The 17,637-nt window shown below is 48.8% G+C and overlaps 2 protein-coding genes across 8 annotated transcripts in view; one reads left to right on the forward strand and one right to left on the reverse strand.

The window, feature by feature from the left end:
• Positions 1–17,637, forward strand: part of BBOF1 (basal body orientation factor 1) — a 1,057,902-nt gene that overhangs the window by 372,800 nt on the left and 667,465 nt on the right. The window lies entirely within an intron of this gene.
• The window catches only part of SYNDIG1L (synapse differentiation inducing 1 like), a 108,891-nt gene that overhangs the window by 24,609 nt on the left and 66,645 nt on the right, over positions 1–17,637 (reverse strand). Inside the window, exon 1 of one of the 6 annotated variants that reach the window (XM_005301582.5) lies at positions 15,420–15,489. The exons of 4 other annotated variants lie outside the window; for them this stretch is intronic. The gene's annotated coding sequence lies outside the window, so the exon portion shown is untranslated. Of the gene's footprint in view, positions 1–10,030; positions 11,057–15,419; positions 15,490–17,637 lie in introns of those variants that run through there. One more of the 6 variants, XM_008164572.4, reaches the window with a different exon arrangement.

Raw genomic sequence — 17,637 nt, forward strand, 5'->3', positions numbered from 1 at the left:
TAGCAACCACTGATGGCTTCTGTGACACTGCACCCCATATTCGTCATAGTAATATTATTAGAATATGGTTGTGGCATAATTATGATGCATTTTGTACAAGATAAGTCATGTGAAGTGTCATTGGAAAAGTTATGATTTGCTGAATATGATTATCCTATTTGTATGCACATCTCATTTTTGTATCCAAAGATATAAATACTGACCATCTATCTGTACTTCAAATGTAGTTATACCTGGGTAACCCCCACTAGATAAGATGCTTTCAGTCTAGATGGCTGGTTGGGAAGGGCTTAGTCAGGGCAATGACCCATTAGGGAAAACAATAGGCCTTAGGAGAAGCTTATCTCCCACATGTTGAGCCTTCCTGAGAACACTGCAGACAGCCTGTAAGTAATGGCTGCTGTGACTCTACAAAGACATGTGACCAGGCCACATGATGTTGGACTCCATCTTGGGCTGTCAGTATTTTTCCACAAACCAGTCTGGGAATCAAGTTTTGAAACAAAGGGTTCCCGCCCTATGCTAAAGCTATATAAGGCAGGGAGTGACATCATCTGGGGTTCTTCACTCCCCACACAAGACAACTCCTGGAAACACCTGAGGAACAAAGACTGAACTGGGGGAAGTGCTGGACTCAGGCTAAAGGGATTTCTAGCCTGTTTATGAAACACCTGGGCATTCCAAGCTGCAAAGCAAGTGCAGCTTGTGCCTTAAGAATCTACAAGTCTGCCTGTACCATCAGTTAGGGTGAGAATCTGCTATTCATGCCCATTCTATTTAGTATATTAAGCTCAGTTTGCATTTTTTTGTTTATTTGCTAGGTAATCTGCTCTGATCTGTTTGCTATCACTTAAAATATATCTTTTGTAGTTAATAAACTTGCTTTTGTTTTAATCTAAACCAGTGAGCTTTGACTGGAGTGCTTGGGGAAAATCTCTGCTTGGTACCACACGTGTGCATTGTCCTCTTCACATTGAGGGAGAGGCGGGCCAGGTTTTAAACCCATACAGTGGCCAGATTTGACCAGGGCAGGACGGTTCTACTCTGGGGTCCCAGGCTGGGAAGCTGGTGGTTGGAGAGCCTGCATGTAACTGCAGCTGGGTGTGTCCCTACCTGTGCGAATGCTGGTGAAAGTGGAGACTGGAGGGCTTTGCAGCTTGTCACAGCAGTACAGTGTGAGAGGGAGCCCAGGCTGGTGGGTCAGAGGGTTCAGTGGTACCTCAGTTCCAAGTGGCACCCTGGCGGGAACCTGTCACAGCTTTGTAAAGGTGGGGCTGCCAGGCATTACTGGTATTTCTGCCTTCCTAGTGTTTGTTATACTCAGAATCCTGTCTTGTTTCAAATTAGATTCTAAGAGCCTCAGGGCAGAGACTATTACTGTCTTTGCCTACCATGCTCAGCGCAATGGGGCCCTGAGCCTCATGTGGGCCCATGGGTGCTACTGCTAATATATTTAAAGCCCTTACTCACTATGCTTTACTTCTAGTGCTAAGTATCTGCTATCACTTTAAAAACTAAGCCATATTTTGGATGCTGCACTTTTCTATTTCAGTTTTTCAAACTCAGAAGTATTTCTCACAGATGCAATAAGCCGGTGTAGTGAAGAAATGAATCATTCCATTAAAGTTCAGGTAAAGAATTCCCTGTTTGATACAAAGTGTGAGGCCTGTCTCATTACCCAGCTTAATAGCTGCAGCCTGAGATTTTTTAGCCTTGTTTTTAGTGTCTGATGTTTCCACCTGGACTAGTCTGATGGAGATTTGCTCTCTGTCTTTAAGAAAGTTCGCCTCTAAATTGGCGGGAGCTGTTAGAGTGAAGGAGCTTATTATGTTTTCAAGGATGACAGGAGAAGTAACATCTGCTTCAGGCTTTTAAACTACTCTTGCTCTCCTTGCAACGCTCATGGGAAGAGGGAAGTATGGGAACTTCAACAATGTCGAGTCTTATGGCTTATAGTCACAAAGACTCTTGCCATATGGCTGGGAGGGAGAAGAGAGCCCTGCCCAGAGAATGTCTAACCCTGGTAGAAAGGCACACATGCCAGCCTATAAAAACCCCAATGCACAGCAAATGAATTGTTTAAAGATAAGATGAGGGGGGAAGATTTTCAAAGTCACAGAAGGCCTGACAGGCCCCCCAAATCTCCTTGAACATTGACAGCAGTTGGGCATCCACCGTCCCTTTGCAAATCTACTCTGATGTGTCTTGGCTTGGACTGGCACTCAGCTCTATTCAGCGAAACCACAGTGCTGCAGTGACTGTGTAAAGCCCAGCATTCCCCCCAGTGCTTAAAGTGTGTGCGGCGGATGGGGGGCACTGCTCAGGGGTCATGGACCCAGCAACAAAAAGAAAAGAAAATTCAAATTAAAAACCGAGCCCAGTTGCTGAGGGGAGCACTTGAGGCACTGTCTTACCACAGCCACGACTCCCAGATGATAGACACCCCGCCCCAGACTTTTAGCACTGATTCTCCCACACTCACTCTGAAGTCAGGAGCAACTGTAGCCGGGGAGAGGAAAAGGGATTCAATATTCCCCCAAGCCCTTCCTCAACCCTGTTCATTTCCAGCCCCAGGCACAGGTTGCTCTAGGCAAAAAGATCCAACACAAAGGCGCTCCCTCTCTTTCCCTCACCTCCTGCTTTTGCCGGCAGCTGGAGGGATTATACTCAGCAACAGGGCCGTGTGTTGCGGGAGAGGCAGGTGTGATGGCAAGGAGGCAGATGATGGCAGTAGATGCCATGAATTTTTTAAGTGGAGCCATCACGCTATGCCCATGCCTTGCTGAACAGTGTTATCACTGCCTTTGTCCTTCCCTTCTCCTTTGGGTCTGGCCCCCTCGGAGCTGAGGGGGGGAGGGTAATTTCCAGCCCAAGGAGATATACACATGCTAGGTCTGATTGAGCTAGCATGGTTATGTCTACTGGAGTTGGAATTTACCCCGCCGGTCTGTTTTTCTTCCCTCCTTGTCATGTCCCAGCTGGATTTTGATCGGCAGGTCTTGGAGGTAGGGGCTGGGACTCTCCGCGTTTCATGAAGTGCCACGCACACTTTTAGGTGCTTTAAAAATAAAGCATCATCACTGGAATTTTAGACTGTGCACCATATAATCAGACCTGAAAAACCAGTTCAGCCTGGCTTGGGTCTGATGCAGCCACCTGGACTGAGAACCTGCCAAGGGACTGGAAACAAAGGGTCAAGACAAACTGCAAGGAATGGAGCAGGGAGTGGGCTGTAGAGCTAGTATTGGGTCTGGTCTGATTTAGCATCTTTATTAGTGATCTGAAAGGGGGAGGTTAATGATGTTCACAGATGATATTAAGGAGGAGCTACATAAGCACAAGTATCAGGGGGTAGCCGTGTTAGTCTGTATCTACAAAAACAACAAGGAGTCTGGTGGCACCTTAAAGACTAACAGATTTATTTGCGCATAAGCTTTTGTGAGTAAAAACCTCACTTCTTCGGATGCATAGAGTGAAAGTTACAGATGCAGGCATTATATACTGACACATGGAGAGCAGGGAGTTACTTCGCAAGTGGAGAACCAGTGTTGACAGGGCCAATTCAATCAGGGTGGATGTAGTCCACTCCCAATAATAGATGAGGAGGTGTCAATTCCAGGAGAGGAAAAACTGCTTCTGTAATGAGCCAGCCACTCCCAGTCCCTATTCAAGCCCAGATTAATGGTGTTGAATTTGCAAATGAATTTTAGTTCTGCTGTTTCTCTTTGAAGTCTGTTTCTGAAGTTTTTTTGTTCAATGATAGTGACTTTTAAATCTGTAATAGAATGACCAGGGAGATTGAAGTGTTCACTTACTGGCTTATGTATGTTACCATTCCTGATGTCCGATTTGTGTCCATTTATTCTTTTGCGGAGGGACTGTCCGGTTTGGCCAATGTACATGGCAGAGGGGCATTGCTGGCACATGATGGCATATATAACATTAGTGGGTGTGCAGGTGAATGAGCCCTTGATGGTGTGGCTGATGTGGTTGGGTCCTCTGATGCTGTTGCCAGAGTAGATATGGGGACAGAGTAGGCAACGAGGTTTGCTACAGGGATAGGTTCCTGGGTTGGTGTTTCTGTGGTGTGGTGTGTAGTTGCTGGTGAGTATTTGCTTCAGGTTGGGGGGGTTGTCTGTAAGCGAGGACTGGCCTGCCTCCCAAGGTCTGAGAGAGTGAGGGATCATTTTCCAGGATAGGTTGTAGATCGTGGATAATGCACTGGAGAGGTTTTAGCTGGGGGCTGTATGTGATGGCCAGTGGTGTTCTGTTATTGTCCTTGTTGGGCCTGTCCTGTAGTAGGTGATTTCTGGGTACCCGTCTTGCTCTGTCAATCTGTTTCCTCACTTCCCCATGTGGGTATTGTAGTTTTATGAATGCTTGATAAAGATCTTGTAGGTGTTTGTCTCTGTCTGAGGGGTTGGAGCAAATTCGGTTGTATCTTAGGGCTTGGCTGTAGACAATGGATCGTGTGATGTGTCTTGGATGGAAGCTGGAGGCATGTAGGTACGTATAGCAGTCAGTAGGTTTCCGGTATAGGGTGGTGTTTATGTGACCATCACTTATTTGTACTGTAGTGTCCAGGAAGTGGATCTCTTGTGTGGACTGGTCCAGGCTGAGGTTGATGGTGGGGTGGAAATCGTTGAAATCCAGATGGAATTCTTCAAGGGCCTCCTTTCCGTGGGTCCATATGATGAAGATGTCATCAATGTAGCGCAAGTAGAGGAGGGGCACTAGGGGACGAGAGCTGAGGAAGCGTTGTTCTAAGTCAGCCATAAAAATGTTGGCATACTGTGGGGCCATGCGGGTACCCATAGCAGTGCCACTGACTTGAAGGTATAAGTTGTCCCCAAATCTGAAGTGGTTGTGGGTGAGGACAAAGTCACAAAGCTCCGCCACCAGGCTTGCTGTGGCCTCATCAGGGATACTGTTCCTGACAGCTTGTAGTCCATCCTCATGTGGAATATTGGTATAAAGTGCTTCTACATCCATGGTGGCCAGGATGGTGTTTTCAGGAAGAACATCAATGCATTGTAGTTTCCTCAGGAAGTCGGTGGTGTCTCGAAGATAGCTGGGAGTGCTGGTAGCATAGGGTCTGAGGAGAGAGTCCAAATAGCCAGATAATCCTGCTGTCAGAGTGCCAATGCCTGAGATGATGGGGCGTCCAGGGTTTCCAGGTTTATGGATCTTGGGTAGCAGATAGAATACCCCTGGTCGGGGTTCTGGGGGTGTATCCATGTAGATTTGTTCCCGTACTGTAGCTGGGAATTTCTTGAGCAGATGGTGTAGTTTCTTTTGGTATTCCTCAGTGGGATCAGAGGATAGTGGCCTGTAGAATGTGGTCTTGGAGAGTTGCCTGGCAGCCTCCTGTTCATAATCTGACCTGTTCATTATGACTACAGCACCTCCTTTATCAGCCCCTTTGATGATAATGTCAGAGTTGTTTCTGAGGCTGTGGATGGCCTACATAAGCACACTTCTCTGTCCTCAGTGGGGTATCTATCCTACTGAGCACTCACGTGTCTAAAAGGTGCCTCGTGCTTCATGAATAAGGTTAAGATTTAGTCACAGGTATTTTTGGCAAAAGTCACAGACAGGTCACTGGCAATAAATAAAAATTCACAACCTGTGGCCTGTCCATGACTTTTACCAAAAAGACCCCTGACTAAATCTCTACTTCGGGGGCCCCACTGCTCTGGGGGGGCCCTGCTCCAGTGCTAGGGGTTGACTGCACCTCAGCTGTTGCTCCCGGGGACTGCTGCTCCAGCTGCCTGGGGACCGCTGCTGCTCGGGCAGTCCCCAGGTCACCCCCACGATCGCTGCTCGGGTGATCTCCGAAGCCAGCTGGCCCTGGGCTTCCCAAGCAAAGGCCGGTGCGGCTGGCCCCAGGGACCACTGGAGCAGCTGGCCCCAGGTCGCTCCAGCAGTGCCTGATGTGGATGGCCATAGAGCGCTCGAAGTCAGCAGACGTCACAGAGGTCATGGAAGTTGCGGATTTCGTGACCTCTGTGAAAGAATCGCAGCCTTATTCATGATCAATCAATTAAGGGCCTGATCATGCTCCCATGAGCTGTGCCTGGATGGCACCTCCATTCATGGCTCTTGCCCTCCCAAGTAGAAGGGGCTCAGCTGCCTCCATGACAGTAACCTGTTCCTCTGGTCACTAGAGGGCACTCCACAGTTGAGGGGTGTATACAAGGAGGTGGGGAAATGCATCCTTCCCCTCCCAGCCCAGCAGAGCTCAGGGCACCAAGGTAACATCCCACCCCATGATAGGATTCCCCTTTAAGGGGGATTCCAGGGGAAGCCCTAGTAGTGAGATTTTGTTGGAGCCAAAGTACCAAAGAGCTGCTGCAGAGGCACAAAGACCCCCTGCAGACGTCTCCAAGCTCCCCTGTACCAACATCTTCTGGGATCTGTGGAGATCCTGGGCAGTAAGCAGGATTTGTGGTGCAGCCCCCTAGACTGCTGGGTGGGGAGAGGGGTGAAAACTCCTTGAAGGAACAACTGGGGAGAAATGCAACTGAGATTTCTTCCCTTTGTCCTCTCCTGAGGCCTGAAGCGCTTTGGCACAGGGAGACTGGGTCTCAGACTTCTGTAATGCATCTAGCATCTTTTGGATGCTGGGGCTTGAATCCAGCAAAGCACTTAAACAGGTGCATAACCCTCAGCATGTAAGTAGCCCCATATAAATCAATGCATACTACTCATGTGCTTACTGCAGTGGTCCCCAAACTGTGGGGTGCACCCCCCTAAGGGGACATGGAGGAATGTTCAGGGGGCATAGCCAGGGCCCAGGCCTGCCCCTCAGGAGGGAGCACCACTCAGCCCCACTCTGCCCCCAGCTCTGCTGCCAAGAGCCTCATTCCTGGTCACAGCCCCAGCTGCAGCTCTGATCCCGGCCCCGACTCTGCTCCTGGCTGCGGCCCCCAGCTCTGGGCCCTGACTGTGGCCCTAGCTGCAATGCTGGCCCAGGTCCCAACCACGGCCCCATTCCCAGCTATGGCTGCGCTCCTGGTTCCTGCTCCTCACTGAAGCTCCCTGGGAGGCACAGACCAGGTAAGTGGGGGGCACAAGTGAAAAAGTTTGGGGACCACTGGCTTAATGTTATGCATATACTGTACTGGCTCAGGGTCTCTCTGCCTCTCCCTCAATACATAATAAAAGTCCTCACACACTCTTACTCCCCCTTGTGAGGTGAGTCAGTATTATCACATTTTACAGATGGGGAAACTGATGCACGGAGACATTTTAGTGACTTGCCCAAGATCACATAGCAAGTCAGTGGCAGAGATGGAACTTGAATCTGCATCTTCTGCTTGCTAGTCCCAGCCTAAAGCCACAAAAGCAGCTGCCACTTGGGGTTAGAAAGGTTAGAAAAATAGCAAAGTAAGGGGAGGTTTACACTTAAAACGCTGCACTGGTGCAGCTGCACCACTGTAGTGCTTGCACGAAGACGCTCCTATGCACAGAGCTCTCAGAAAGCTCTCTTATCGGCATAATTAGAGGCGGTAGCTCTATCAATGGGAGAAGCTCTCCCACCAACGTAGTGCTGTCTACACGGGGGGGTTAAGGTCGGTGTAACTACTACACTGCTCAGGGGCATGCAGCAAAATAGTTATACCAGCATAGGTCTGTATGCAGACCTGGCCTAAGGTTCAGTTTGGGAAAGTGTTTGTATTATGCCCAGGGACAATAACCCCAAACATCATTATCAGCGGGAGGGAGAGCTGAGACCAGGAACAGCTGTGAGATTTGGTGGGGAGAGTGGGCAGCAAATACCACACTGCAAAGGATTGTGTTATAACAAAGGCCAAGGCAGTTTGGTGCTGCACTCTCCAAGGTTGAATGCCCTGGAGCAGGGAAGGGAAGGTGGCTCTGGTGCTACCACTCTGGGTTACCACATTCAATTCTAGGCACCCCGTTACAGAGGGAGCTTGATGAACTGGAAAGAGTCCAGAAAAAAAAGCAATGAAAATGACAGAGGGCAGGAGAGATTAAAGGAGCAAAATGCCAGCCTGTTAGTAGCTGGCAAATGTCAGAAGGGTGTACGCCCCAAGGCGGGGGAGGGGTTGTTTAGGGTGATCACAGGGATGTACCTAGGTGTAATGAGATGGAAATAACAGTGAGATCATTTGGGCTGAATATAAGGAAACACCTACTGAACAGCAACCTAAACCTAATTTCCCCCTACTGTTACTCACACCTTCTTGTCAACTATCTGAAATGGGCCACTCATTACCACTTCAAATGTTATTTATCCTGCTGGCAATTGAATTGTCTCGTTAGACTGACCTCACACTTGGTAAGGCAAATCAAGTCTTTTCATGTATTTATACCTGCTCCTGTATCTTCTACTCCATGCATCTGATGAAGTGGGTTCTAGCCCACGAAAGCTTATGCCCAAATAAATTTGCTAATCTCTAAGGTGCCACAAGGACTCCTTGTTGTTTTTTCTCTTGGGCTGGGAGATCATCTCCTAAGGGGTGAGGGGTAGCTCCATCCCTTGGACGTTCGGCACTAGACTGGACCAAATGCTAGAGAACAGCCAGTATGGATTGACCCGGCCCAGGAGATGGGCAAGGTGAGTTAACAGGGGGCTTCCCTCTCCAGCTTCCGAGATTCCAATCTCACAATTCAGGCAGCGTTTCTCTTCACCCTGGGGAAGCTGCGTGACGGCCTCACAGTTTAACCCTTCCTGGGCAGTGTCTGATTTTCATCGAAAGGGGATGGGTCACATTAGAACGCTGGGCCAGCCTGACAGAGCACCCCGATTGGGCAGTGCGGACAGCCTTTACCAGGCTGGGCACAGGGGACATAGGACAGACAGTATGAAAGGGAGATTCATAGCAGGGCCTGAGAGTGCCTGACTCCTCTCCCCAAGGAGCGCTGAAGTCTGAAGGTTAGAAGGGGACGGGGAGGGACAAAGCCCTAAGGACTTCCAAAGCAGGGACCTGTGCTGAACAGACTGAGGATACCAAACGGGAGCTGCAGCAACCTACTTGCTCTCCAGTAGCCTCTCTGGTGGAGAGGCAGGGAATCAGAGTGAAGAGCATTTAGCTTCCAGATGCTGCAGATCTACCAGCTATTTAAATTGCACTAGAAACTTTTGCTAGATAAATAGATCGACACCCTTTTTGATGGGCTAATTCCTCCCGCTGCCAAGTAGCCATCTATGATCCTCTTGAGACAAAGTGGATTTTCCTGTGAGAGTCTCTGCCAGCCTCACACCTGCCTCCACTTATTATCTGTATTATTTACATAGCATCATCGCTTTCCCTTTAGGTCCCTTTGGGGGGAGAAGTTTCTGGTGGCAGATGCTGCGCTCATTCAGAGGAAATCTAGTTTTCGGAAGCTAAGCAAGCAGCTTCATAAGGGGGGCTGAGTATAACAGCAGGGGTTTCTATAAAACCTGGAGCAGCAGGAGAATGTATTACAAGCCAGGCACTGGTGAGATACCAAAGACACTTTCCTTCCACATTAGCCCTTTGAAACTCCGAACACACAGCTCCTTTCCCACAGGCACTGCCCAAGAGCTGATAGGACCTTGCAAACCTGGATTGAAAAGGGGGTTACATGCATACAAGTAGAAGGTATTGTTATTGGCACAATTAACCAAAATGCTTAATTGTCTCTTCTATTCTATTCAGCTTTTTATACATCTTCCAGGAACATCAGCATTTTCCAGTGATGCCTTGAGTGACATGACTAGCATCTATCATGCATGGTTTGACTATTAGTTCTCTTTAGCCACACCGTCTAATTACGGATCCCCAAACTTTAGCAGAGGGCTGAGTTGAAAGGGAAAGTCCACAGAGCCCTTCTCTCTGTGGCCACCTCAGATTTTCAGACCCGCCTGAAGTGGCTCTGCAATTTCTCTGAAATATTTGGGGTCAAAAATCTTTTGCTAAATCCTAACCAGCCCCCACCCCTCCCAGAAACAACTATCCGTTAATCCTGCCCTGGCTGCTGTTGTCTGATCAAAGCAGGAAAGTAACCTGGATAAGAAAAGTCCAGGGATGTTCCTTACCTGAGTGATGAACAGTGGCTCACCCACTAAGTTGGAGAGAAGGGAGCTGAAGTAAACCTGATCCAGGCATGATGCTGGCTAGGAACAGCCTTTCCCCTGGAATGATTCCAGGCTCTTCCTTTCAGGACGGATTCTTGAGCTGCTTTGCTTGCAAGTCTTAGGTAGTCAGTGACAGCACCAGGTATAGCACTGGGGACCGCTCCTCAGCACAGCCAGAGACAGCACTGGGAATGTGCATCAGCATAGCCAGACAGAGGATGTGCATCAGCACAGCCCTCTAGCTGCAGCAAAACCCTACTTCACATTTGTGTCAAGAGAGCCCAGCGTTCACTCACTCTCTAGCACTCCAACTGCGGTGTGATCAGCAGCAAACATTCCTGAAGGAGAGCTGCACCTTGCCTGATTACTTCCCACAATGTTTGTCCTGCTAATTCAGCTAAGGACTCTGAAAAAAGGCAGCATTTCTTTCTCTTTCTTTTCGCTGCCTTTCCCTCAGCACTGCTACTCCCTCTGCAGCTCCCGCAAACACCCCGGGAAGGAAAGATGTAGGGCTGAACAGCAGAATTTCAAGAAAGAGACAAACTGGGTCCCTCTGTGCCGGTGCTAAGGGTCAAGGAGGCCCAGCGCTGGTACTGGGTCTCACTGGGACAGCCAGGGTGCTCTCTGCTCCAGTGAGACAGGGCTGGCTCAGTCCATCTGGGAATCCTGGAGCCAGAGTTCAGCTGTTTATTTTTGTGGGATGGAAAAGCTGAGCTTCTTAAGGCACAGAGTTTGTATAGAATAAAAACTGAAGGGCCTGATTCAAATCACCCTCATTAGAGTTCCACCAGGGTAAAACCCAGGTGAGTTCAATGGGGTTAATCCTGATCTACACCATCATGAAGTGAGATCGGAGCCAAGCCTCAACAGCCTACCTACTCCCATAAGCCCTATCTACTCTCAACCTGCACTCCAAAGAGTTCATACAGCTCCCCAACCCTCCAACTCCTTCCTCACTTCCCCCAAAACTCCTCTACTCTCCCAAACAGCTCCCCGGGTCTCTCCCAATCCCCCTAAACTGCTTCCCTACTGCTCCCCTCACACTCTCAAACTGCATCCCTGCTATGACCACAACCCATTCAAACCTCCTCAAGCCTCACCCATACTATGCTCCGGCATCCCCGAACAACTTCCATGCTGCACTCTAACCTTTCCCTTGTCATGACCCTAACAGCCCTAGGTCACTGCCCTGCCATACAGCTGTGCCGCTCACAATAGTGTTCCAGTGCCATTACCCAAAGTCTTCTCCTCAAATCCTCACAGTGCTCCCATGCCACATTCCTGGCCCCCCAAAACCACTCCATCCCTGCATGGTTTGGATAGCATGATCCCCTCCTCCCCACAGAAGCCATCTCCCCACTGCTATACCCCAACATGCTCAAGAATATCCAGTTATCACAGGCAGTGCTAACATACATTTAGGGAGAGGCTATTAAACCTCATGTTGGGTGCTTCAGCCAATCTCCAGCGGTTAGAGATCAGGGTGAGAGCTAACATGGGGGGACAGATTTTATCCCACAGGTGCCTACTTCATTGTTCTTACACCTTCCTCTGAAGCATCTGGTACTGGCTGCTGTCAGAGACAGGATACTGGGCCTTGGCTCTGATACAGTCTGGCAATTCCTATGTTCAAAGCATCCCAGTGTCATGCTGCATCCCCACATGCTCACAGTGGTTCTATGCCATCCCCAAAGCCAAACTGCCCTGATCCCACATCTCCAATAGGCCTCTCTGCCCAATGCTATGGCCCTAGCCAGGCTAAAGCTGTGATTTCTCAGCAGGATTTTTGTTTCCTGTAAATGCTCAGAGGAGGGTCTGGCCTAACCTCTACCACCACGTGATTTCTGCTTCCCACGTACTCCACGAGCGGCTGGCAGGTTATTCCAAACGTATAGACATTTCTGATGGCCTGGCTCCCAGGTGCCACCAGAGTTCTGACTGGGAGAATGAGAGAGAATCTTTTCTGCTCACGCTTTGGAGGCTTGTTTCTGGGTACGGCTACCCTGCAATTAGACCACCACGGCTGGGCCATGCCAGCTGCCTTGGGCTCGTGGTGCTGAGGCTAAGGGACTGTATAATTGCGATGTAGACATTCAGGTTCAGGCTGCAGGCCAGGCTCTAGGACACTCAAACCTTGCAGGGTCCTAGAGCTCAGGCTGCAGCCTGAGCCCATATGTCTACACCGCAGTTATACAGTCCCTTAGCCTCAGCCCCACGAGCCCAAGGCAGCTGGCACAGGTCAGCAGCAGGTGTCTCATTGCAGTGTAGACATACCCAGAAACAAATCTCCAACGTGTGAGCAGAAAAGTTTCTACCTTTGTCTCATTCTCCCAGTCAGACATACCCTCTCTTTCTAGCCACAGCAGTGAGATCATTTAACAGGAACAGCGTGGAGGTGAGCCATTGGATTGGGCTGGATAATGAGAGGAACACAGCCCCTGAATTCCCCATCTGTGCTTTCTGCGTCTGACACAAGAGTCCAACTCTGACCGACTGTCAGCTCATTTAAGGCCTGATTGCTCATCTCCTCCATCAGCGATAGAAAGGGTGTGAGCCAGCCTCATGCACATTCATTCCCTCAGCACATGGCTACCTTCCAGGGAATCTTGCCCGGATCCCAGAGTTGCTACTAATAACAAAGTAACACCCCCATATAGAATGGTTCCCCATGGCCAGATCCCACCCAGCACCAGGCAGCCTCGGTAGATGATTCTGAAGAGCAAAGCTCAGATGGGCTCAAAGCAAAACCCTACATACAGACACCCCTGGATTTGTGGGAAATTTGTAATCCAAACCTGGATCCAAATTCAGAATTGGTGGCAGGCCTCCAACCTATAGTTGGCTGAATCAAAATGTAGGGTAACAATAAAACAAGGAGAAGGTGATGGGACTCTCCTTTTGCAGCTCTAGGAGCAATGAGGTTTGGTGGCAAATGCATTAGCTAGGTGAAAATCCTAGATAAGGATCCTGACTACAGGTCACCAGGAGCAGCTAGAATCTATGGGCACAGTTTCAGCTGGCACATGGCCGGAGACAGGGTGCCCACACTCCTGTTGTTTGCCTTGGTTATCAAGCCACTTGCAGCAAGGTTCAGGCAGCATGTGCTGATTAAAGGTAAACAAAGAGGGCCTGTAAGGGACAAAGCCTTGTTATACTAGAACAACCCATTGGTTTATATGCCAAGGCCTCGGGAAGAGCTCTCACAAACCTTTTCCAGTCTAGAGAAGTTTAAAGGACTCTGGGGTTCGACAGTAAATCACCATATAAGTGAGCTCTTACTGTATGTCTCAGCAAAACCCCACTGCCCAAATCACCGGAGAGCCCCAAAGAAAAGGTCGCCAGCCAGATGAAATACCTTGATATACAGCTTGCCAATTCCCTTCAAACCAGTTTGAATTTACATTATGATAAGCTACTGAAATGCATGCCAAAAAGGACTAGAAGGATGGACGGATGGGTAATCAAAGCAGCAATATTACCAAAGTATAATCGTCTCTGCCACAGCAGCCCCATCAAAATCCCCACAAGCTGCTTTAGTCAATTCAATGGAGCCACTCTGCCCTTCATATGGGCCACACACAATCACCGGATTAAAATGCAGGCACTGTAATTACCCAGACAGGGTGGGGGATTAGCCCTCCCGAACTTCTACAAATACTACTTAACAGCAGAGCTGCAGCTCTGTATCCCCTGCTTTGACGACAATAAAATGACATTAGCATTCTGAATCAAAGTCTCTGACCCAGGATGTCTCTTTGCTACAGACATGTGTGTGAGAGGATGCGTAAAAACAGCTTACCACCATGATTATCTGATAACTTTTATGAATGCAGGTCAGGGTGCAGCTTTAAGAGAAAAGGGGAAAAGCACATGGAAACTTGTGGTCCAGCCTCTCACGTGGCTACATGCAGAAGGACTGGATGACCTAATAAAAGTCAGGAGGAAAAAAAAAGGAACCACATACAGTACAGAAACATTTTTCATGCAAGGAACAAAAAAGGAATTCAGAAAGGATTGAAGCAAATAATGTGCAAAGTCTCTTGCTCTGCTGAGCCTCACTGTGGATATTTATATGTCTAATGGGATGAATGAAATGGGCCCATTAGAAAAAAAAAAAAAAGTAGGAATAAGTGGTCCCCTGATCTCAGTTTGAGTGGCAAGGAGACCTCTGGCAAGGACGCATGCAGTTAGAGGAAATGAATCTCATTACATTATATACCAATGGTTTTCAAACTGCAGGTCATGACCCAGTACTGGGTCACAGAATATAAGGCACTGGGTCACAGCGGCTCTGGTCAGCACCGAAGACCGGGCCATTAAAAGTCCAGTCAGTGGTGCTGCCCCGCTAAAGCAGGCTAGCCCCTACCTGTTCTGACACCGCGCTGTGCCCCGGAAGTGGCCAGCAGCAGGTCCGGCTCCTGGGTGGGGGGGCCACGGGGCTCTACACGCTGCCCCTGCCCCGAGCATTGGCACTCCCACTGGCGTGCCTCTGGACCTAGGAGCCAGGTCTGCTGTTGGCTGCTTCCAGGGCGCATCGCGGTCCACAGTGCCAGGACAGGCAGGAAGCCTGCCTTAGTACCCCCGCTGCGCCACTGACCGGGAGCTGCCAGAGGTAAGCCCATGCCCCAATCCCCTGCCCCAGCTCTGAGCCCCCTCCAAACCCAGAGCCCCTTCCTGCACCCCAAACCCCTCATCCCCAGCCCCACCCCAGAGCCCTGACCCCCTCCCACACCCCAACTGCCTGCCCCAGCCCTGAGCTCCCCCAAACCCAGAGCCCCCCCCGCATCCCAAATCCCCCTGCCCCACCTTGCAACCCTCACCCTGGTACTCCAACCATCTGCCCCAGCCCTGAGCCCTGCCCCCCCACACACACTCCAAACCCCTCATCCCCAACTCCATTGGGTTGTGGACATCAACAATTTTCTTCAACTGGGCTGCCAGAAAAAAATAATCTGAAAATCACTGTTATATACCAGATGTCTACAATGTGATAATATGTCATTAGACCACTCAAACAATGCATCTGTTTCAAAATAAACTTACTATGGACAAACTACATGAGTAACAAGTCATGCTTTTGTTCTGGAGTTACTCTGCATTGGAAGGAGATGGTAAATCATATGTCAGACATTAGAAGCACCATTGCCACTACGTCCTGTGCTTTGCATTCTTCATCTAACAACAGACACAGCAACAAATAAATATGCCAGAACAAATTTGTTAACATTGCATTATTGGCAGCCAAAAACCCGATCACTTTAAACGGGAAACCTGAACTCCCAGCAAGCAACAACAAGTGGTTATTTCAGGTCAAGGGTTTAGTGCCCGTAAGAAAAAACATCGTACAGACCTCAAAATAACTAGAAGGTATTTCAGATCAGGACTCTGCTGCAGGATGTCCTCAAGGCAGCCGATTAGGCTAGGAAAGAAAAAAAGATAAAAGGAAAAGGAATGACATCAGACTCAAGAGGATAGGAAATTCTGTTGGGAAAAGCACGAACACCTCAAACTCCAGACTCAGGCAGCTGTATTAAGCTGAGCCCAGACCACATCAGAAAGGGCCTGATAAACCCATTCTAGCTGGCCTGTATTCTATGGCTGCTTTCTGCTGTTCCAAAGTGGGGTAAAGCAGCCAGAATGCACAAGTGAATTCACAAAAAATACATTAAAAAACAAAACAAAAAAACCCCACAAGGGCAGTGACTCCATGAAAGGGGAAAACTTGGAAAACAAAACTAAACCCAAATATGATTTAAAAAAAAATAAGATTGTTCTAATCTGGCTCCACAAACACTAACATGCCTTATCATAATCACATGGTATTTCCATGACATCTCTCCAGGGCAGAGTTGAAATTTCTGCTGAAGGAGAAACTTAAATTATGAAGAATAACTAGGGGAAATGACCATTAAATACAAAAATGTATTTCAATGTCCCCTATCCAGAGGATTGCTGTGAGTTTTAACTCGATGAGAAGCGGGAAGAGCCTATAGCAGTGAGAGTCAAGATTGGTTGGATGTCTTCATTGTGCATTTCCGTACCTTAACATGTTTGGATTTCTTTTAAGTCTAACCTTAACTGTGAATTTCCTGGGTTTAACACGTCTGGGGTTGGGATAATTACAACAGCCCTTTAACATATTTGATCCTAAATTACAGATAGGTACTCTCCACCTTCACTCCATTTTAATGTCATTTTTGTCTGGGACTATAAATCAATGGTATGCCCTCACCTGTGTAAGCAGAGTCAGGATGAGCTCTACCCTGACATCTGGTGGTGAATTATGGCGAGTGTGGAAAAGAACTCCAGGGGCTGATCATGTTTGCATAGGCACACCCACCCGCCTGGCAAGAAACAACAGCAATTGAAAGTGGTTACTTCGTCTGGTGTGGGATCCCCAGTTTCTCTGTTATTGGGGCAGAAAAAATAAAGTTTTGTTACCTTGATTCTGTGAATCAAGGCCAGTGGAACTGTTGTATGACAGAAGGACTGAATGAGTCCTTCACCATTACCTAAGTAGCATTTGCTTGACAAGGGACATGGGTTACAAAACCCAGTGAAGTGAGAGAGGATGGGGACAGGTATTTGTATTTGATGGTATGGGCCCTCCTCTGAGGGTTTGAAACACCAATTGTACCACCTCCTTTCTCCACTGTTGAGAGTCAGAGCTAACTTTGATTCCATTAGGAGTTTAGTTACAGGCTGCTGAACTGAATTCACTTTGGGCCAATGGTGCACCAGCACTGGGGCTCCCCTACTCTGAGCTGAAATCACAAAAGAATTAAAGTTATAAAGTACTGTGTTAACTAGTGGGGGAGCCTGAAGCTATATTGCTAAGCAGCTGGCGGAGCAATTTGTGGGGATGACTGGAGGAGCAGCGAGCGGTGTGGAGCCTTGCAGGGACGGTTGGAGCGGCTCAAGGAATGGCGAGTGGAGTTGCTTGCGGGGACAGCTGGAGCGGCTCACAGGTTGGTGAGCGGAGCAGAGCAGCTTGTGGAGCGGAGCGGTTCGTGGGACGGCAGGAAGTGGACTGGCTCCTGGTGAAGGCTGCAGTGGAACCCCATGGAAAGACGGCTGGCCTCGGATCATGTAAGGTGCCCCTTAACACCCTGCGTGCCTCCCTTTTACTCTGGGGCTGCAATGACCAGGGACAGAGACTTTGGGGACTCTGGGTGATTTTTGGGTTGCTGGATTCAAGAACCAAAAGGGAAAAGACACAGCCCAATTTGCTGGGGTGGGTTTTTTTTGGCTCATGGTTTGTGTTATGAATCCTGTTTGTGGTGTTTTTTCCAATTTAATGCTGATGTCGTTTACCTCATGTTATTAAACATTTTCTGCTACACTCAGACTCTGTGCTTGCGAGAGGGGAAGTATTGCCTCTTAGAGGCACCCAGGGGATGGTATGTAATTGTCCCAGGTCACTGGGTGGGGGCTCGAGCCGGTTTTGCATTGCGTTATTGAAACGGAACCCCTAGATACAGAGCCCAGCCCTTGTTGCTGCCAACTTAGATGGGCAGAAGGGTTACACCTGGAATAACCTGTTCACTTCTGATACCCCAAGAAGGGCA

Source organism: Chrysemys picta, chromosome 4 (genome assembly GCF_011386835.1).
Source record: "Chrysemys picta bellii isolate R12L10 chromosome 4, ASM1138683v2, whole genome shotgun sequence".
Taxonomy (NCBI): Eukaryota; Metazoa; Chordata; order Testudines; family Emydidae; genus Chrysemys; species Chrysemys picta.